This window comes from Mchenga conophoros, linkage group LG11, assembly GCF_057382185.1.
Source record: "Mchenga conophoros isolate Kocher_MC1m ecotype Shallow Benthic linkage group LG11, M_conophoros_male_GT1.1, whole genome shotgun sequence".
Classification (NCBI taxonomy): Eukaryota; Metazoa; Chordata; class Actinopteri; order Cichliformes; family Cichlidae; genus Mchenga; species Mchenga conophoros.
Window position 1 is genome coordinate 5095801 of NC_140536.1, and position 23367 is coordinate 5119167.

The 23367-nt window shown below is 45.5% G+C and overlaps 1 pseudogene; it reads right to left on the minus strand.

Annotated features, from left to right (window-relative positions):
- Positions 1 to 21271: 21271 nt before the first annotated feature.
- On the minus strand, positions 21272 to 22883 carry LOC146563471 (extracellular tyrosine-protein kinase PKDCC-like; annotated as a pseudogene).
- Between the last annotated feature and the right edge of the window lie 484 nt (positions 22884 to 23367).

A 23367-nucleotide genomic window follows, 5' to 3' on the forward strand; every position in this document is an offset into this window, starting at 1 on the left:
TGGTGGCCCCTAGAGACAAAGCATGTACAAACTCCAAAAAGCATGTACAAACTCCAAAAAGCACGTACAAATTCCAAAGCATGTACAAACTCCAAAGCACATTTCTAGCGTTAACTGAACTTCCAAAACAGAGCTACCTAGATCACTTAAATTACACAATTGAAAGCATATGTGTAATGTTTGTGTATTTATACACAGGCACTCATACATATTCAAATAATTTTAAAAAATGTTCATTTACCTGTTACTACCACACACCAAATCCGGTCGTTGGTACTTCCTGGCTTGTGTAGCCACTAGGTAACAAAAGCTCAACACTGCCCCTAGCATGCTGGAGCACTTCTGTTGTTTTGTACATGTTTTGGAGTTTTTACATGTTTTCGAGTTTGGACGTGCTTTGGGGTTTGGACGTGCTTCGGAGTTTGTACGTGTTTTGGAGTTCGTACGTGTTTTGGAGTTTGTACGTGCTTTGTCTCTAGGGGTCACCGTAAATATACTTTTGTTTATTCACTCCACATAAAATGTAATAGATAACTCATATAATACAAAAACCAACTATTTACATTTCAACTTTTAACTATTTAAATTTTCAGCTTTTTCCTTTTAAACAAATTTAAAGTGAAACATCACAAAACACTGCAAACTCAACCCTATTAAATATAAATATGAAAAAATAGGAAAACAAAAAGAAGATGCACATTCTGTCATATGGGCCTGCATGAATTAACTTTCTGAATCCTTTATCATCCGCAATCATCCCGTCTTCCCAGCGCAAAGCACAAGGCTCGAGGGAAGCGGAAAAAAAGAGGGTGAGAGAAAGAAAAAAGCCGGCTCGCGTCGTTCACTTCAAAGAGTCGTCTCTAAGAGCCATTTCATTCACAACCGACAAATCACTAGGTGAGAGGGATACAACTAATGAACCATGTTCTTTTTAGTGCCTAGGCCCAGAAATGAGCGGTGTGTGGTGTGGGAAGGTGCTGGAAAGCTGGCTTCCCAGCTGGAACATATATGGTGCTGAAGCAGTGGGAATGCTGTATTTTAAAATAAAGGTGCTCAGAGGGACCCTGGAACACTGTGTGGATCCTGATCATTTCACAAAGAACTAGTCCATTTACAACGGGTGCACCTCAAAATATCCTTCGTAATTTTTCAGTGTGTGAAGCTTTAATCTCTTTTTTCTTTGCTCACAGAAAATAACTATAACAATATTATAAGAAGTGCTTGCATGTTCAAGGTATCCCTGCTAACCCTGGATGAATCTAAACAGATTTCACCATAAGGTTCTGTGTCCCATGCAGTGTTGGGACTAACGCGTTATTAAGTAACGCGTTACAGTAACTACGTTATTATTGTGGTAACGAGCACGGTAACTAGTTATTATGCCAAAATCAGGAACGCGTTAGTCGTTACTCGGATTTAGATAGGGTCGTTACTCGTTACTTCGTCTGGTGGCTATCACGGAGCTTCCACAGATTCAGTAACATTAGTAGGTGGGGGAAGCCAGCAGGTGGATGAAAGAAAAGGGATGCAGAAGGAAAAGAGACCCGAGGCGGCCGCCGGTCCAAGTGTGAACTGAACTTCAGGTAAGAAGTTATGACCTGCAGTCTCTCTGTGTCAGATATAAACCAAGTTTAGGTGGAGTTTATTTTTGTTATTCTGACTTTTTCCGTACTGCGTGCTAGCTAGCATGACGGAGTTTCTATAGAGCTGGGTGGGTGCTATGAAGTTAATGATGTTGAACTTTATTTTGTTCATAAGTTATTAGAGTTGCCAACCGTCCCGTCTGGTATTCAGAGAAAATATTACGCGTTTCTTATTGAGGTGAAAAGGAACAGTTTGTCCCGTAATTCAGCTACAATGAAAAAGGCACAAAGCTGGAGTTATTCTGTGTCTTTACGCTGCACAGCTGCCTCTTCTTCTTTCATTCTACCCCCTCCCTCTCCCGTTTCTACTTCAATCATGAAAACTGATCAATGATCAGCTGATCGGCTCTCTTGTTTGTTTATCGCTCACTTTGCGCAAGAAAGAGGAAACCAGCGGATGTCGCTCTAAACAACAGCAGCACGTTTAAGCTTGATCAGCTATTGTTAGAATTTATTTAATATTAATTTCTAGTATCAGCTGATGTTTGCTGGCGCCACAGCTGCAAAAAAGCTGCTGGTCATGATATGGTTTGGTTATCTGGTGAGAGGGAAACATGAAGATGAAACCAGGAGATGTCCTTACTGGATCATCAGAGCTGAACAGGTGATGGAGAAACAGGTTTACCTTTTAGGTAACATGAATGAGTTGAAGGGAAGTTATGAACTGTTTCTGAGAGACCAATAACCCCAGGATCCTTTTTTAGGTAGCTGACAGCTGGTAACTGTGTAGGTGCGAATCTAGCAAAGTGTTGCCAGGGGGCCAGGTAGGGCATTAACAGGGAAAGGGGGGCACAAAGAAATACTTTTCTTTCTTATTCTCATTTAAAATGTCTAGCTTTTAAAAAATAATTATCTGAATCTTACAACAAACGATTGATAGATTGATGCATACAGTGGGGCAAAAAAGTATTTAGTCAGCCACCGATTGTGCAAGTTCCCCCACTTAAAATGATGACAGAGGTCAGTAATTTGCACCAGAGGTACACTTCAACTGTGAGAGACAGAATGTGAAAAAAAAAATCCATGAATCCACATGGTAGGATTTGTAAAGAATTTATTCGTAAATCAGGGTGGAAAATAAGTATTTGGTCAATAACAAAAATACAACTCAATACTTTGTAACATAACCTTTGTTGGCAATAACAGAGGTCAAACGTTTACTATAGGTCTTTACCAGGTTTGCACACACAGTAGCTGGTATTTTGGCCCATTCCTCCATGCAGATCTTCTCGAGAGCAGTGATGTTTTGGGGCTGTCGCCGAGCAACACGGACTTTCAACTCCCGCCACAGATTTTCTATGGGGTTGAGGTCTGGAGACTGGCTAGGCCACTCCAGGACTTTCAAATGCTTCTTACGGAGCCACTCCTTTGTTGCCCGGGCGGTGTGTTTTGAATCATTGTCATGTTGGAAGACCCAGCCTCGTTTCATCTTCAAAGTTCTCACTGATGGAAGGAGGTTTTGGCTCAAAATCTCACGATACATGGCCCCATTCATTCTGTCCTTAACACGGATCAGTCGTCCTGTCCCCTTGGCAGAAAAACAGCCCCATAGCATGATGTTTCCACCCCCATGCTTCACAGTAGGTATGGTGTTCTTGGGATGCGACTCAGTATTCTTCTTCCTCCAAACACGACGAGTTCAGTTTATACCAAAAAGTTCTACTTTGGTTTCATCTGACCACATGACATTCTCCCAATCCTCTGCTGTATCATCCATGTGCTCTCTGGCAAACTTCAGACGGGCCTGGACATGCACTGGCTTCAGCAGCGGAACACGTCTGGCACTGCGGGTGTCACGGTGCGGCATGGCACACCGTGGAAGGAGTTTATTTACAGTGATGGAAACAATAACAGTAAATCCCCGTGCTCTCCCGTGACTCCCGTGTCGTGTCTTCCCAAAAAGTCCGTGCTCCGTGTTCTCCACTCTCGTGTGTCCACACACACCCCGTGCCTGCTGCCCTCCGATGTTCCACGCTCCTCCTGAGGGGAAAATGACAGAGGCAGCCGTCAAGACACTTAATTCCAGTAGGCATACACTCAGACTTTAACTAAGCAGAAGACTAACGTGGAGTCTCATGGAATGATCCCGCGTCGGTGGGAGCTCCAAGACTCTCTTAAGTAGCTCCCCCGACGAGGCCTGATCAGCAGCAGGTGTGTGGCTTCGGGTGTGGCCAGTCCCCTTGCAGGACCACACCCTCCAGGCCTGACGCCGCCTATAAACAGGTGCTCAGCCACACACACACATATATATATACATACACACAAGCACAGAGAAGGGAAGCAACACCAAAATACATATAATAATACTAATAATATAATTCATAACTGCTCAGGGATCCTGGGTCGCTCAGACCCAGGACCCTGACAGCGGGATTTGATTCCCTGCCGTTGTAGTGTGTTACTGATGGTGACCTTTGTTACTTTGGTCCCAGCTCTCTGCAGGTCATTCACCAGGTCCCCCCGTGTGGTTCTGGGATCTTTGCTCACCGTTCTCATGATCATTTTGACCCCACGGGATGAGATCTTGCGTGGAGCCCCAGATCGAGGGAGATTATCAGTGGTCTTGTATGTCTTCCATTTTCTGATGATTGCTCCCACAGTTGATTTTTTCACACCAAGCTGCTTGCCTATTGTAGATTCACTCTTCCCAGTCTGGTGCAGGTCTACAATACTTTTCCTGGTGTCCTTCGAAAGCTCTTTGGTCTTGGCCATGGCGGAGTTTGGAGTCTGACTGTTTGAGGCTGTGGACAGGTGTCTTTTATACAGATGATGAGTTCAAACAGGTGCCATTCATACAGGTAATGAGTGGGGGACAGAAAAGCTTCTTACAGAGGACGTTACAGGTCTGTGAGAGCCAGAGATTTTCCTTGTTTGAGGTGACCAAATACTTATTTTCCACCCTGATTTATGAATAAATTCTTTACAAATCCTACCATGTGAATTCATGGATTGTTTTTTTCACATTCTGTCTCTCACAGTTGAAGTGTACCTCTGGTGCAAATTACTGACCTCTGTCATCATTTTAAGTGGGGGAACTTGCACAATCGGTGGCTGACTAAATACTTTTTTGCCCCACTGTATATACCATCAAAACAGTGTACATCACTGTCACAACAGTGTTTATTTTCATTCAAAGGCTTTATGATTTTTCCTATAATGGTGGGCCAGTCTCTAGTCAAAATGCCCGGGCCAATTTTCTGTCCCAGTCCAGCCATGTATGTAGCTCATCTGCAGTCTGGTGTTGCCTACATCTTCCTGTTCAGAAGGCAGAATTTCTGAGTTCTGAGTACAATCGAAAGCACCACGACTGCAGTTTTTGTGTTGGATGTAAAAGGCGCACATGACGCTGTGACGTAGGCTAGAATCATGGCAGCAGTCAATGACGGTCCAGGCGTGGGATTTCTCTCGTGGAAATATGCACATTATCTTTTCCTTTCTATTGGTAGGTGGCACAGTGCACTTGTGGCAAGTAAGCAAACTAGAAGACTGGCAAAGTTATGGAAGAAACACATTAACAAGAGAATTCTGAGTAAAACCAAAGTTACTTTCCCTAGTAACTAGTTACTTTGAAAGTAATGAGTAACTTGAAGTAACTGAGTTACTTTTGAGAGAAGTAACTAGTAATGTAACTAAGTTACTATTTTAAAGTAACTTACCCAACACTGGTCCCATGGCAACCTAAATGTTTCTTCACCCTTACTGAATCAGTTTGCCATGAAATTTCCCAGTTTAATCTTTTTATATATTAGTGCAATACATCAGAAATCCCACACTGTTGTACAGCACAAAGCATTTATCAGTTCTTTGCGCCACTCCATTGTCTCATTGGTCTGAAATCGATCACAGCAGTTCAGGAGTCCTCAAAAATTTCACTGATTCACAGCAGAAGATTATTCCCACTACACACCACACACACACACACATCACCATCAGTCTTTTTGACTGGGGGGGCCTGTGTTTTTCTGAGGTCATGGAAGATCAATGTTGACTCCATGGCATAATCATCTGAGGAATAAGATTAGCATATCTTAGCCCGATTGAGTTGTCTCATGAATGCAGTGGGGAGGGCTGATTAAGGATTGATAATCCCAGTAGGAGCAGTTGTGAATTTCAGGAGGCAAGGAGAGAGAATGGAGGAAAAAGAGAATGGAATAGTGGAGAAATACTGACTTTGAATGTGGCACCCAAAACCATTTTTATTCCAAATGAATAACTAACCTTAATCATAATCATTTACAGCTTGCCTGATTTTGCTTTATTAATTCACATATATATCACCTATTACATCTCATAAAAATATTTTTGCAGTGTCACCATGTTCAGGGTCTTTCCAAATTTTGTCTAACATAGAGGTTTGTTGAAATTCCAACTTTTTTAGGTACTTGAAAAGTGAGAGGATGATGAGAACTATATGTTTAACATAACATCAATGTAAAAATATATACTGACCATCAAGAGCACAGCAAAAACAAGATTTATACACAAAAAGTTGCCTAAAGAAGTAAGGGAGTTTTCAGACATTACAGTAAAAACCCAAAACAAATCCATGTTGGGTGACACTTTATAATACCCACCCAGTATTGAACATCATTAAGGTATTAGTTAAAACTTAATTCATCATTTAAAAACCAATACTCCCTTTTAGCTTGTCATTTAGAAACATTGATGTAAATAGTTGCTTTGTATTTCATAGTAATTTCACACTATTAAGCATTATTAAGGTATTAATAAAGTATTAGCAAGTGCTGAATTCATCATTTATATAGCATTAATCATCCCTAGTTTGCCATTTATAAATAAAGATATATTATTATGAATATGATTATTACTAGTAGTGATGTAATTGCAGTGATATCTGTATATAGTGTAACAGTAACAGATGGAAAAACATATCTGTATTTATAAATGGCATACTAAGGAGGAGCCCTCGCTGATACCTCACTAATGTTTAATGGTGTGACATTACAATAAAATGCTACCAAATAGTTTTGTAGAATTTATTTGGGAGTTGTTAACGGTTCATGATATAATTTTAAAAAGTCTATGTAAATGATTAATAAAGCATTTAAAGGCACATTTGAAATGAGCTAGTTGTATTAATAAAGGTTTTATAACTATTTCATATTCTAATTTGTGGTTAATTTAGATGGTAACTAGTTGTTAGTTCACTTTTTTCTGTGGCTTTATTAAAAATGAGAATCATCTATATCCTACAAAGCATTTACAAAAGGAAACTAAAATGCCACCAGAACTTTGAGACTCGAACAAGTTTCAGCTATCTTTACAGTAAAAGAAGGGAAGAGACAAAGAACAAAATGATGCAGAACATATAAATATGTATTGCAAGACATAAACATAACTGAATAGGTGCAGAACTAGAGTGTGAATTTTACAAGGGTTTAAAAGAGAAAGCGTCACAGTGAGCGATTGGAGCCACAGGGTACTTTAACTTAAATATACTGCTCAAAAAAAAATTCATGGGACATAAGACTGGCATCAAGTCTGTTAAACTTGTGAGACATTGATCTGGTCAGTTAAGTAGCATATGAGGTTGTTAATCAGTTTCACTAGTTCTACATTTGGCTAGAATCAGTGTCACAACTGATAGCATGAAGTGATAACTGCAGAGATTCCACAAGTAGTCCAACTCCTCCAGGATGCCAAATCAATACGTGACATTGTCTGAAAGTTTGCTGTGTCTTCCAGCATAGTCTCAGGAGCATTCAGGAGATTCCAGGAGACAGGTAGTTACTCTTGGAGAGCTGGATCGGGCCGTAGAAGATCCTTAACCCATCGGCAGGACCTGTATCTGCTACTTCTACAGTGCACAGAATTAGCAGGTCCACCACTGGTGCCCTGTGCTTTTCACAGATGAAAGCAGGTTCACCCCGAGAACATGACAGATCTGAAAGAGTCTAAAAAAGCTGTGGAAAGCATGATACTCCCTGTAACATTGTTCAGTATGACTGGTTTGGTGGGGGGGGTGTCAGTGATGGTGTGGGGAAGCATAGACCTCTACAGTCAGGCAACTCTGAGTAGCATTTTGAGTTGTTGGCATGAAATTGGACTAGCCTGTGCATCCTTTTTTCACTGTGAATTTTGGGGTGTTTTTGAATTTGGCCCTCAACCTGTGCATCAAAATGACGTGGCATCCTTTTATTCCTAACACATTACCTAGTTCATATTGGTATAGATGCCCGGCATGATTGTTTTCCCCACTGAGATCTTTTCGAAGTGTGCCTTTAATTTTTTTGAGCGGTGTATACTGAAATGTCATCATGAAAAAAATAACAAAGATTAAAAATCAAACAATGTTCTAAAAACAGTAGTGAGTATTTCAGACAACTTCACAAACAAGTACAACCACAAACAAAGTATCTATCATATTAAACTGTTAATGCCTATTTTAAAACTTTAGTTTAAATTCTTGACTTTGTTTCTTGAGTTCAAGCAAAGACATATGGCAATATAGTGTAGCTTTAAGTAAAATGTGACATGAAAAAAAAATTGCCATTCAGGTTAAGGCAGAAATATGCAATAGTCAAAGTCAAAGTCAAAGTCAACTTTATTGTCAATTCTGCCACATGTACAGGACATACAGAGAATAGAAACTACGTTACTCTCAATCCCTAGATAAAATAGTAAATGAACATTTAAATATAAGAGTGATTAAAAAATGCAGGTAAAATAATTAAAAAGTAAAAATTTAAATAAATACAATACAATTTTACATATAACAAGAAAGCTATACAATATACAATATAATGGGTAAATGACATTGGGTGTAAACCAGGCAGAGTAGTGCAAATAGGCAAATAGTGCAAATGGAGATTTAGTAATGTACGGTAAGAGGTAGTGTAACAACAGAGTCTTATGAGGTAATGGCAGTCCAATGCTCCACAAAGTGACTGGTAACTGGTGCAGGCCAGTGAGTGAGTCAGAGTGTGTGTGTGTGTGTGTGACAGAGTTCAGTGAGACCGTGGAGGAGAGAGGGGAGAGGGGGCAGAATCGGGAGGGAGTTAAGCTTCCTGACAGCCTGATGGATGAAGCTGTCCTTCAGTCTGCTGGTCCTGGCCTGGAGACTTCGCAGTCTCCTCCCCGACGGCAGCAGCTTGAAGAAGCTTTGCATTGGGTGCGTGGGATCAGCCGCTATGCAAAGGGCTTTTTTAGTGAGACGGGTGCTGTAAATGTCCTGGAGGGAGGGGAGAGAGACACCAATGATCCTCTCTGCAGCTCTCACTATGCGTTGGAGGGTTCTATGACAGGACGCATTGCAGGCTCCAAACCACACAGTGATGCAGCTCGACAGGATGCTCTCGATGGTGCCTCTGTAGAAAGTGTACATGATGGGGGCTGGTGCTCCTGCTCTTCTTAGTTTGCGGAGAAAGAAGAGACGCTGCTGTGATTTCTTGGCCAGTGCTGTGGTGTTGTACGTCCAGGAGAGATCCTCTGTGATGTGCACACCCAAGAACTTGGTGCTGCTCACTCTCTCCACAGACGCTCCGTCAATGGTCAGAGGAGCATGTTGGGTGTGCATTCTCCTGAAGTCCACAACAATCTCCTTCGTCTTCTCCACATTCAGAGAGAGATTGTTGTCAGCACACCACGTGGCCAGGCGTCTCACCTCACTTCTGTAGTCGGTCTCATCCCTGTTGCTAATGAGACCCACCACCGTTGTGTCGTCCGCAAACTTGATGAAGAGGTTGGAGCTGTATGATGGAGTGCAGTCATGGGTCAGCAGAGTGAAGAGGAGGGGGCTCAGCACACATCCCTGCGGGGCCCCCGTGTTTAGAATGATGGTGCTGGATGTATTACTGCCGACCTGTACTGCTTGAGGTCTTCCGGTGAGGAAATCCAACAGCCAGTTGCACAGTGAGGTGTTGAGCCCCAGCTGGACCAGTTTTTGAGTGAGCTGTTGGGGGATTATAGTGTTGAATGCTGAACTGAAATCTATGAACAGCATTCGAACATATGAGTCTTTTTTGTCCAGGTGTGTGAGTGCCGAGTGGAGTGCAGTGGAGATGGCATCATCGGTTGAGCGGTTTGGCCGATACGCAAACTGGAAGGGATCCAGGGAGGGGGGCAGGACAGTCTTGATGTGTTGCATGACTAGTCGTTCGAAGCACTTCATCAGGATGGGAGTAAGTGCAACAGGACGGTAGTCATTAAAGCAGGAGGGAGATGACTTTTTTGGAACCGGAATGATTGTGGTGGCTTTAAAACATGTGGGGACGACAGCCTGGATGAGTGATATGTTGAAGATGTCTGTGATGACATCAGTGAGTTCCACTGCACAGTCTCTCAGTACACGACCAGGAATGTTGTCAGGACCCGGAGCTTTACGTGCATTGATCCTGCTGAGGGATCTCCTCACGCTGTCCGGGGACAGAGTCATCACCTGGTCACCAGGAGGGGGTGGGGCCTTCTGTGCAGTGGTGCTGTTTTGGACTTCAAAGCGAGCAAAGAAAGTGTTCAGCTCGTTCAGCAGGGGGATAGTGCTATCACAGGTCTGTGGTGGGGGCTTGTAATCTGTGATGGTCTGAATGCCCCGCCACAGGCTCCGTGAGTCTCTGCTGTCTTTGAAGTGATGAGATATTTTCCTGGAGTACTGTCTCTTAGCCTCTCTGATGCCACGGGAAAGGTTGGCCCTAGCTGTCCTCAGGCTTGCCTCGTCTCCATCTCTGAAGGCAACATTCCGAGCTTTCAGCAGCCTGTAGACCTCTCCTGTCATCCATGGTTTTTGATTGGCCCGGACAGTTATGGTTTTCGTGACTGTTACATCCTCAATACACTTGTTGATGTAGGCAGTAACAGTCTCTGCGTACTCCTGGAGGTCAGTGGTGTTGTTATAGGTGGCAGCCTGCTTAAACATGTTCCAGTCTGTGGTGTTGAAGCAGTCCTGTAAAGCCTCTGAAGACCCTTCTGGCCACACTTTTATCCGCTTACGAACCGGTTTGGTGACTTTAACGAGCGGTCTGTAAGCAGGCATTAGCATGACAGTGATATGGTCTGAGGCGCCGAGGTGGGGGAGGGGAAAAGCTTTGTAGTAGCTAAAGATGAATCATTTACACAGTCTGGGGCATGATCAGGTTCAAACCTCCCTTTCCTTATGTCTAGTATGCTGGGGTCTTCCCATGATTCATTCACTATGTGTTTATACACTACTCTGCATTTAATAATTATTTAATATTGATCTCTTACACAATGTGTCTTTCTCAAATCACCCCCAACCAGTCGGAGCAGATGGCTGCCCCACCCTGAGCCTGGTTCTGCCTACGATTTTTCCTGTTAAACGGAAGTTTTTCCTTCCCACTGTCTGTTAAATCTTGGTGAAAGGGGGTTGTTTGATAGTTTCCCTCTATTATTTTAGGGTCTTTACCTTACAGTATACAGTTGTGAGGTGATTGTTGTTGTGATTTGATATCATTTATATAAAATTCAATTAAAACATTACATTGAAACTAAATTTTCAAAATGATACCATGAACCAATAACAGCTACTAAATAACAATTTATTTAAAAAAATGTATAAATGACATACTAAAATGAAGTGATTTAAAATTCTATATGGATTCTATAAACACATACTTTATATGGATTCAATTTTAGGTTGGATTTGCCCTGAAAAATACTTACTTGCCTTACTTTGAGCTTTGGAGTAAAAAAAAAAATGGAACATTCCTTACAGACTTCTTGTTCATTGTTTATTGTCTACATGTTTGTCCTTAAATATTCATACATAAATTCCAACCTCTGACATTAGCTGTGACAAGGAACCACAGAGGGCTCATCCACATTTTGTGCCAGTTTCTGTCAGAGCATATAAAGAGCCCATTACTGTGTCTGTTTGAGTAGCCGCAAATATCATTAGCAAGTCCTCCATGCCACCTCTGATTGCTTTTTGTGGCTCTCCAGTGGGGTAAAGGTTACCTTGCATTCATTTACTGAGGCCATTACCTGCATATTCACACCAGATGCCATTACACATTATCAGAGTGTGACTGACAGATGCCAGAAGTGATTAGATCCAGCGGTTTAAAGTGGATGCTTACTGCCTGAAAATACACCTCCTGAGCTCTTAGATGTCAGCATGAAATGAGACAGACACTCCAAATGAGAGAACAGCTCAGGCTAATATCCCATCACAAATGCTATTTACTCTGGGTGTCTGGGTTTAGCTGGCTGCCCATAACTCTGTCTGCCCAAGCTGTGTGTTGCACGGAAGGAGCTCTGCCAGAAACATTTCTCTTGGAACCTAAGAAGACATTCGCAGTGTTTCAACCAGAATGATGCATATCAAATACATCCAAATTTTTGTCAATCATATCTAAAATCTCCTCCAAAAGCAGGCTAAGTGGTAGTCAGAGAGTGGCACAGTACCATGCTGGATCACCTTACAGCTAACATACAGGAAATAAAATTATTTAGTAAGTCTTGCATTTTTGATGGTCCCTTCCTCGTTTATGGATGAAGCTGCATTCATCATTAAGAGAATACCACAATTTTGAAAGGCAACATAATGGCAAACAGTCATCATAGTGTATGGCTTCCCTGAAAAAAATAGTAGAGGTTTTCACTTCTGCTAATTCCACTCAGTGCAGAATCTGAGCACTGTACCCGACTCTTTCTTCCACATCAAACATTCACGATATAACTCTGTAAAATTTAAAACTGAATATAATTTAGCATTATGAGGTCTATACAGTATTAGATGTATAGAATAGATGTCTCCCCTATTGGCTTCTCTTCATTGGTCCCTGTTAAATCCAGAATTTTCACATACAAGGTTTTGTATATTCAGGCCCCATCTTATCTTAAAGACCTCATGACCCTAACAGAGTACTTTGCCTCACATTGTACTTTTAAAAACCCTATGAACCACAAGTAAGTCAACTGTCTGAAAGCGGGGGGCAGATACTGCCAGCTTTTCTGGGCACCTGGAGCCCCTGGGACCCTGACCTCAGCTTGCACTGAGGAGCCTGGTCTCCAGCGGGATTGGCTGCCTGTCCTCTTAGGTCTTCAGTACTCTTGGGGGCTGCAGATGGCCTGGTTTCACCAGATCTATCTCTGCCTGCCTCTGGCTCGTGGGGGATGTTATTGCAGCTTCCCATCCTCATTGACAAGTACACTTCATAACAAAGACAAACACACACCACAAGAGGATTGTTGATTTATGTAGGTATTTCAGAATCAGAATCAGAATACTTTATTGATCCCTGGGGGAAATTATTTTTTGTTACAGTGCTCCATTTTAAACCAACATTAAGACAAGACAGACAATACACTAACTAAGAATAGTACAATATATACATATATATACATACATACATACATAAGTCACTCATAAATAAATAGTTGGAAAAGAAACGTGTAGTTGTAGCAGCAAACAGTTTATTATTTATTAGGGGTGCAACGATACTCGTATCGATATTGAACCGTTTGATACAGTGCTTTCGGTTCAGTACGCATATGTATTGAACAATACAAAATTTTTAAATTTATTTTATCAACTTTCCTTCTGACGATGCTGTCTGTGTTGAGTGCTCAGTGGATCGAACCCAGAATCACTGAGCTCAGGGCAAGTTAGCGAGACAGAAGTTAAGCTCTCCTTGCAACATGGCAAATTGAACCTCCCCCACCCTCATTCAGATCTGGCGTTTGGAACTATTTTGGTTTTCATGTGACGTATGACCCTGAAGGTAAGCGCGTCATGGACAAAAGTAAAACAGTATGTCGGATGTGCCACCCAATGCTCAATTACATTGGTGGGAACTAGTGGGTTAGCGCAGTTATCTGTCACGGAGGAGCAGGGAGGACTCGGCGCAGACTGAAATCTTAGAAAAACAGGTTTATTTACACACTCCAGGTGCACTATATACAGGTGAAGGAGAAGGGGGCCAGGGTTCCCAGGGGTGCAGAGCGGGGTCGGGAAAAGCGTCCAGAGTCTCCAAACCAAACACGAGAAATCTGCATACAGAGAACAAGGGTTAGCACGGAACTTTCACGGACAGAGCTCAAAACTGGCTGAGGCTAAAGTAGTACTGACGAGCATTATTCAATAGTCCAGCGGCGAGGTGCTCTCAGTCACTGCCTTAAGTAGCGGGAGCAAACAAGGTGAGGAGCCACAGGTGATTGCCTACAGGTGGTGGAGGCCAGGAGCTCACAATGAGCTCCGCCCAGGCAGCGAGCAGAGAGAGAGGAGAGAGAGAAAAGACAAAACATAACATGTAGCCAGGGGGCCAGCTGAGCAGGCACGGGGACCATGACAGTACCCCCCCCCCTCAACGGGAGCCTCCCGGCAACCCACCAGGCTTACCCGGATACCGACGATGGAAGTCCCGGATCAACTCCTTGGCCAGGACAGCCGACCGGGGCACCCAGGATCGTTCCTCCGGCCCGTAGCCCTCCCAATCCACCAGGTACTGGAAACCCCGTCCCCGGCGCCGAGAGTCCATAATACGAGTGATGGCGTACACCTCCTGACCATCCACAAGCTGGGCGGGCGGAGGGGCCCTAAGAGGGGGGCACAGCGGGCTGGAGAGCACGGGCTTGACCTGAGAGACGTGGAAGATGTTGTGTATGCGCATATTGCGCGGCAGCTTCAGGCGAACAGACACCGGGTTGACAACAGAGTCAATTTCAAAAGGCCCAAGGAAGGTGGGCGCCAGTTTCTAGGACTCAGCGCGAATAAGCACAAAGCGAGTGGACAGCCATACCTTCTGACCCGCGGCGTATGCAGGGGCAGGGGTCCGACGGCGATCAGCGAGGGCCTTGTTTCGCTCCTTAGTTCGGAGCAGGGCCGCTCTGGTAGTACGCCAGGCCTGACGGCACCTTCGGAGGTGGTGTTGCAGAGAGGGGACCGCATGCTCGCCTTCAAGAGCAGGAAACAGCGGCGGTTGGTACCCCAGAGAAGCCTCGAACGGCGACATTCCCGTGGCGGACGACGTGAGGCTGTTATGAGCGTACTCAATCCACGGTAACTGGTCGCTCCAGGTGCCTTGATTGTGGGAGACAACACAGCGAAGGGCAGCTTCCAGCTCCTGGTTGGCACGCTCCGTCTGTCCGTTGGTCTGAGGGTGAAAACCAGATGAAAGACTAACCTTTGCGCCCAGGGTCATGCAGAACTCTTTCCAAACCCGCGAGGTGAACTGAGGGCCTCTGTCGGAAACGATGTCGTCAGGGATGCCGTGCAGCCTAAACACATGTGCCGTGAGCAGTTGAGCAGTCTCCAGTGCGGTCGGGAGCTTTGTGAGGGCAACAAAATGTGCAGCCTTAGAAAAATAGTCCACAATGGTTAGTATTACTGTGTTACCTGAAGAGGACGGCAGCCCCGTGACGAAGTCCAGGGCGATGTGGGACCAGGGCCGGCCAGGAGTGGGGAGAGGCTGGAGCAACCCGGACGGCGGTTGGTTGGGACGCTTGTTTTGAGCGCACGTGGGACAGGCGGTCACATAGTCTCTAGTGTCTTTTATCAGGGAGGGCCACCAGAAGTAACGTTGCAAGAAGGAGATCGTGCGATGAAGTCCAGGGTGGCAGGAAAAGCGGGCGGTGTGACCCCACTGGAGAACACGTGACCTGACGGATGTGGGAACATAAAGCCTCCCTGGTGGGCCCGTCCCTGGGTCGGGTTCGGTGACTTGCGCCTCGAGGATTTGGGATTCAATCGCCCAAGTGACTGCTCCGAACACGCAGGAGGAGGGGAGGATGGGCTTAGGGTCAGGGTCTTTGTCCGTAACGGTGAACAGCCGGGAAAGGGCGTCAGGTTTTACGTTTCGTGACCCGGGCCTGTAGGTGAGAGAAAAGTCAAACCGTGAGAAAAACAGAGCCCACCTGGCCTGCCGGGAGTTGAGACGCTTCGCTGACCGGATGTACTCCAGGTTTTTGTGGTCTGTCCATACAATAAAGGGATGCTCAGCGCCCTCTAGCCAGTGCCTCCATTCCTCTAGTGAGAGTTTCACAGCCAGCAGCTCTCGGTCCCCAATGTCATAATTCTGCTCCGCTGGTGTGAGGCGGCGAGAGAAGAAGGCACACGGGTGGAGTTTACCTTTAAAGCGCTGAGACAGGACTGCCCCAACCCCCATCTCCGACGCATCCACCTCCACCACGAACTGTTGGTTGAGGTCAGGCTGTTGAAGGATAGGAGCGGTGGCAAACCTTTCCTTTAGGCAGGCGAACGCCTCCTGGGCTGGCGGGTCCCACTGAAACGACACCTTCAGGGAAGTAAGTCTTGTGAGAGGCAATGCGATCTTACTATAATCTTTAATGAAGCTGTAACCCAACTTGTGAATTATTATTAAGAATGACCGAACTCCCACTAGCCAGTATCAGAAGATCTAGGATCGGCAGGAGCCCAAGGTATAAACACCAATAAGAAGAGACCACACCACAATATACTGTTCACAAATTTGTTATATTTGACACACAGCAGCTGCAACAATGTAATGAAAAAATAATAAAATAAAATACAAAATATTTCCCCCAAAATAACAAACTAAATAAAAGTGCGCGCATACAGCTTTCTCTGAGTCAATTATATGAGTGGATAATGTCTGATAACTGATGGATCGTTGGGGCCCGTTCAGTTTGTTTAATGTTTGTCCTACCACACTCCGATGAAGGAAGAAAGTTCGTAGTCCTGCAGGTATCTGAAGCTTCAATGGGAACGAAACTTTGGCTTCAATAAAACCTTGGCAAATCCTTTTCAATTTCGGGTTGGCTCGCCATCCAGTTAACTGGAACTGTGGAATCACTGCTCCTCGATGGGGCTTGCTTCAGACTGGGTCCGTCTGTCGAGTCATCCTTTTACCAGATAACAAAAAAACCTGACCGTTGACAGGGTGAAACTCTGAACAACCAAAAACAACTGCAGCAGACTTGCTTTTAACTCCTAGCGATTCGACTTCGGGAACATTAGTTTCTCTGGCACATGGCATTATATGAACAGGAACGAAATGGCAACACAGGAAATCATGTGATCAAGGTCAACAGCAAGGGTCACTGGGAGCTCATTGCTGATTGGCCAAGTTAAATGACAACAGATAATCTTATTGGTCCACATCTTCCTTTAAACATAAAAGAAAAAAGAAATGACTAAATTCTTTACATTATACATGAAAAAAAAACTACTTTCCACTGCTCTTTTTTTCTAGCTGGGCTACAAAGCGCCTGTAGAAATTGGCAAAGCCCAAAAAACGCTGGAGCTGCAGGCGATTTGGGGGCTTGGGCCAGTCTAGGACTGTTTGGACCTTTGCCGGGTCAGGCTTCAGATTACCTTGAGCGATGATGTACCCCAAGAACGCCACTGAGTCTACGTGGAAGTCACATTTCTCCGCCTTCACAAAGAGTCTGTTCTCCAACAGGCGCTGGAGAATCTGTCTCACATGGACTTCGTGCTCCTTCACAGTCTTTGAAAAAACAAGAATGTCATCAAGGTAGACAAAAGCACAGCGGTTAATAAAATCCCTGAGGACATCATTGACTAGCGCTTGGAACAGCAGGGGCGTTCGTCAGACCGAAGGGCATTACCAAATACTCAAAATGACCAAGATGTGTATTGAATGCCGTCTTCCACTCGTCTCCCTTTCGAATCCTCACTAGGTGGTAAGCGTTTCTCAGATCGAGTTTGGTGAACACTGTAGCCCCTTGAAGTAGTTCAAAGGCAGAGGAGAGAAGGGGCAGCAGGTATTTGTTTTTGATCGTGATTCTGTTGAGGCCATAGTCTATACACGGCCGGAGGGTTTTGTCTTTCTTGCTGACGAAAAAAAACCCCGCACCCACAGGAGAAGAAGAGGACCACATAATGCCCGCGGCCAGCGAGTCGGTGATGTATTTCTCCATTGTCTCTCTCTCAGGTTGGGTGAGACTATACAAGTGGCCAGAGGGAAGCGGCGCCCCCGGGAGGAGGTCAATGGCACAGTCGTAGGGCCTGTGGGGGGGGAGCATTTTTGCTTTGTCCTTGCTGAATACTGCTGCCAGGTCGTGATAGACAAAGGGAACAGCGGACAAATCGCACTCCTCTGTGGGCTCAACTGTGGTTAGCTGAGTGACCGGGGGGGTGGCAGTTTTAAGACAGTTCATGTGGCATTCCACACTCCACCCCGTAACACGCTCTTTCTTCCAGTCTATCTGGGGGTTATGTTGCACCAACCAAGGGTAACCTAACACAAGTGGTGCAAACGGTGTCTTGAACACGAAGAAGCTAATCCTTTCAGTATGGTTACCGGAGAGTGTGAGAGACAAGGGTTCAGTAATATGAGTGATGTCTGGCAAACGTTGGCCTGATAAGGCAGACACACGGAGCGGATTTGTCATGATCCGGAGTCTGCGACTCCGTGTTTGTTTAGTTTATTAGTATTCTGTGGTTTTGGTTACCTTGGGTGTTTTTACTCTTCTGTTTCATGGTTCATGTTCCTATGTTCTGTGTCCCCCAGTCTGTGTTAAGTTGGTGTGTTATGTCATTGCGTGTATGTGTTTCCTGTTTTATTGTGAAGGTCTGCGTCTTATGTGAGTGTTTCAGTTTGTCTCCCTACTCTCGTCACGTGATCACTCCCAGCTGTGTTCCCACCTGTATGTAATCTCCCTGTGTTCTCTGAGTGTATTTAAGTTGTGTCTTCTGTCATAGTAATTGCTGGTTCGTCTGTATTGTTTCCCCTCGGTCTCCCTGCGTCTCCCCGTATGTATTTCCCCGGACCTCCCTGCATCTTCGTTTCTGGTTTGTCTTATTAGTTTACCCAGTTTAGGTTTCTAGTTTCATGTTTTGCCACCCTTGCTGTTTGTATTGACCCACTATCATAAATAAACACCCACCTGCACCAGAACTGCCGTCCTTTTGGTCCTACTACAAATCCACACGGCTTGCCCCGCAAACCGTGACAGGATTAGGCAAAGCTGTGGTAGCAACGTTCAGCTTTGTGGCTAGTGAGATATCAATGAAGCTCTGCTCAGCACCAGAGTCTATTAATGCAGAAAGAGGGTGAATCGCTGTCTGTATCGTGAGCTTTGCGGGCAATGTTAAACGTGGATGGGAGTGTTTACCATACAGGTCGCCCACCAGTACCCTCTCCATTACTGGTGGGCGCGCTCTTTTGCCAGAGCCGGGCAGGTGGAGATAAAGTGACCCTTACGGCCGCAATACAGGCACTCACCAGCGGAGAACCGACGCTGACGTTCCGCGGGTGAAAGGCGGGAGCGACCTATCTGCATCGGCTGCTCTCCTTCCTCGCCCCCGCTGTACTCACGGGCTCCTCGTGACTCGGGGGAAGGGTCTCTTGTTGCCCGTGGCTCCGACGATGCGTGCCTCCGCACGCTCCGGCGCGCACGCAGCCGATCATCCACCTGAATACACAGCGACGTAACAGCCTCCAGAGATTGAGGGAGTTCACGCATCATTAATTCGTCCTTTAGGTCGTCGTTGATGTTATTTAGTAACGTGGTCCTTAATGCCTCCTGCCCCCACTTTGTTTGCGCTGCCAGGGTCCAAAAATCAACAGAATAATCAGCCATGCTGCGCTTACCTTGTTTAAGGTTGAGTAAGCGGTGACCGGCAGCTTCTGTGCTGGAGCCCTTATCAAACACAGCCTTAAACTTGGAAAGGAAGTCAGCATACGTAATTACAGGGTTTGCTTGAAGTTGAGCCTGCGCCCAGGTCAAAGCACGGTCACGTAACAGCTGAACGAAATAGGCGATCTTAACCTCATCGCTAGAAAAGACATGTGGCAATTGGCGAAAATGCATAGCGCACTGCATCAAAAACCCCGCGCACTTCCCCAGCTCCCCCGTGAATGCCTCAGGTGTGGGCAACAGCTTATCCAAAGACACAGAGGAGAGAGGTGGTGCAGCAGCGCTTGCAGCAAAGCCTGATGTTACCTGAGGAGATGAGGCAGAGGCTGGGCGCTCCGGGGGGCTCGTCTCGGGGGGGCTCGCCTCTAGTGGTGTTCGTTGGGCGACGGCCAGAGCCAAGGCGGCCACCTCTCCACTGAGCCGGACTAACATCTGCTCGTGCCGGTGTAGTAGCTCCTCCAAGGTAATCGGGGCCGGGGCCGAGGAAGCGGAGTCCGCTGAGTCCATGGTTGGCTGGACTATTCTGTCATGGAGGAGCAGGGAGGACTCGGCGCAGACTGAAATCTCAGAAAAACAGGTTTATTTACACACTCCAGGTGCACTATATACAGGTGAAGGAGAAGGGGGCCAGGGTTCCCAGGGTTCCCAGGGGTGCAGAGCGGGGTTGGGAAAAGCGTCCAGAGTCTCCAAACCAAACACGAGAAATCTGCATAGAGAGAACAAGGGTTAGCACGGAACTTTCACGGACAGAGCTCAAAACTGGCTGAGGCTAAAGTAGCACTGACGAGCGTTATTCAATAGTCCAGCGGCGAGGTGCTCTCAGTCACTGCCTTAAGTAGCGGGAGCAAACAAGGTGAGGAGCCACAGGTGATTGCCTACAGGTGGTGGAGGCCGGGAGCTCACAATGAGCTCCGCCCAGGTAGCGAGCAGAGAGAGAGGAGAGAGAGAAAAGACAAAACATAACATGTAGCCACACAGGGCCAGCCGAGCAGGCACGGGGACCATGACATTATCTCGTTAACGGAGATTTGCCGTGTTGTGGCGTTAATGTCATTTCAACGAGATTAACGCTGACAGCACTAGTGGGAACACAACGAATATGACTGCACATGTACACTGACATCATCCTAGTGCAAAGACAAGTGGAAGCAGGCAAAAGCAACAAGCACGCATGCTACAAACTTTACCCGAGTCGTTTAGACAGCCGTTAGCACATGATTCTCCTTATGGGGACCTGATATGTTTAATATGCTGCTGAGAATATAGCCCAGAAGAAGCGTATAGTATAGCTTTTAATTTAGAAAGAGCCATTTCTCTGTAATAAACTCTGTTTTCCGCGGTGATCGTGGCTCAAGAGTTAGGAGTTCGCCCTGTAATCGGAAGGTTGCCGGTTCGAGCCCCAGCTTGGACAGTCTCGGTCGTTGTGTCCTTGGGCAAGACACTTTACCCTTTGCCTACTGGTGGTGGTCAGAGGGCCCGGTGGCGTCAGTGTCCGGCAGCCTCGCCTCTGTCAGTGCGCCCCAGGGTGGCTGTGGCTATAATGTAGCTTGCCATCACCAGTGTGTGAATGGGTGGATGACTGGATATGCAAAGCGTTTTGGGGTCCTTAGGGACTATTAGAAGCGCTATATACTGTAAATACAGGCCATTTACCATTTTCCAAAGATGAGTGATTTCTCAATCAGATAGATTTATTATTTTATCCCTTTGTTGTTTCAGCAACATTAAATTCAAAAACTGTACGTTTGAGTTAAAATATATATTTATAATTTTAATAAATGACAAATTAAAAAAGCATGAACATTTTTTTGTATCGAAAAAATATTGAACCGTGATACCAAAGTATCGAACCAAACCGAACCGTGAATTTTGTGTATTGTTGCACCCCTAGTATTTATGTATGTATTTCTGCCTGTCCTGCCTTAGACATTATATATGACAATGTATTAACTGAAATAACACTAATAGAAATGAAGAAATAAACAGATAAATCCTGAACAAGAGGAGCCTGTAGTGAATTTATACAGCTGATCTTGGAAAAGTAAAACATGTTTCTCACAACAGTGCACTCAGATTATTCTGACTGCAAAAGTTGCTGGAGAGGAGAGGACAAAAAAAGAGAAGTGAATTATGTCCAGAGGTAAGCTGATTAAGAAATTTTCATCCACCCAATTATTTCCACTAGTCATCTCAAATCACCATAATTAAGAGCAAAGTGTTAATATCACGGAAGAAATCAAGACTGCCTTTTATCTCTTATCATGCACATGATTTTTATCGATAGGCTGGCAAAGCGTGCTGTTTTTTCTACCTAATGATTCAAATAATGTTCTAAAAGCTTCCCACCAGATCTTTATGTAATAGTACAACAAAGGATGTAATCTGGGCGCTGAGCTACACCTAGCCTTGATATGTCATGGTCCTGGGTAATTAGACCCAGTGTTTTGAATTTTCTTGTATTTTGATGTCATTTTGTATTATTGTTTATGTTTAAGTTCACTTTGTTAGTCTTGAGTTTATTCTGTATCAACGAGGATGTTCTGTTTACCTTCTTGATTAGTAGATTACCTCATGTGTCGTTTTACTCTGTGTTTATGTGTGTGTGTGTGTGTGTGTGTGTGTGTGTGTGTGTGTGTGTGTGTGTGTGTTTATATATGTTGTATGAGTGCTTGTGTATTGTTTCCGTCCTCATGTTTCATTCTATGTTCCCCCCAGTTTGTCATGTCTCCTCTCTCCCTTGTACTCCCACATGCTCTCTCGCTCCCTCTCGTCTGCCTTTCCCCCACTTTTGTCTTCTTTACATAAACTTCTGATGTCCCATCAGGCACCAGGTGACTGAAGCCACTCCTGAAAGAGGCTAGGAGGCGGCCCGTCCAAGTCTTCTGCCCCGTCAGAGTGAAGCTGTTGCACTAAGAGTGGGAGTTACAGATGCACGCTGCCTCTCGGGCACTGTGGACTGACAGCACGCAGCTCTGCTGGCTGTAGGATGGCCAGCAGCGGTACTCCACGTTCCCAGAAGTGCCCATCCCTCGCATCACAGTGTGATCTCTGATTATTGATGGAGACAGGTTCTCCAGGTGTAGGTCAGACTTATAGAGGTGGAGGATGTGTTCAAAGGCCTCCAGTGTCTGATTGATGTCAGCTTTCAGCTCCCCTGTGGCGTTCATGATGCGGTCTACCAGGTGTGTGAGGCCGGGCGGGGCCTGGTGAGGCAGCAGGTAGGTGAAAAAATACCTGTAGGCGTTGTAAATGTTCCTCTTCTCGTTTAGCCCCTCACACACACCCCAAGCTGAGCAGGGCAGAGTAAAGTTTCTGTGTGGAAACTGGAGAGTACAGTCTGCGTCTGTGTGACAGGTGGTCTCCTCCGCGCTGGCATCATCCAGGTCCGTGAGCTTCAGCGAGCCGGACACTGTGACAAACTGCCGAGGCTGGAAGTCCAAAGGGCCACGGAGCCCAGAGGCGACTGAGAGAGGAAGTGGAGGAGCCGGACCAGGTCCAGACACACTCTGAATCTGTCCACCCAGGGGCTCTGGGGCAGCTGGATCATCTGGAGAGGGTTCCCCTGCTCCAGATTGACTGTGACTCTTTCGGCCTCTCCTTCTCTTCCTCCTTCAGCTTAATGATGTTCAGATGCTGGAGTCTTTGGAGAAGGACCATTTCTTTGCTCAGCTTGAATGAAACAAGTTTTAAATTAAGGCAACATGGTGGCACGGTGGTTAGCACTGTTGCCGCACAGCAAGAAGGTCCTGAGTTCAATTCCAACATCAGGCCAGGGTCTTTCTGTGTGGAGTTTGCATGTTCTCCCCGTGTTTGTGTGGGTTCCCTCCGGGTACTCCGCTTTCCTCCCACTGTCCAAAGACATGCAGCTTGTGGGGATAGGTTAATTGGAAAATCCAAATTGCCATTAGGTGTGAATGTGCGAGTGAATATGAGCGCGAATGGTTGTCTGTCCCTGTGTGTTGGCCCTGCGACAGACTGGCGACCTGTCCAGGGTGTACCCTGCCTCTCGCCCTATGACAGCTGGGATAGGCTCCAGTGCCCCCCGCGACCCTGAGAAGCGGAAGCGAATGGATGGATGGATTAAAAAAAATTATACATGATGTAGTAGATTTCTTCAAGAAAAAAAAGATAATTGAAACTAATTTGAATTGAACAAATATTTAAA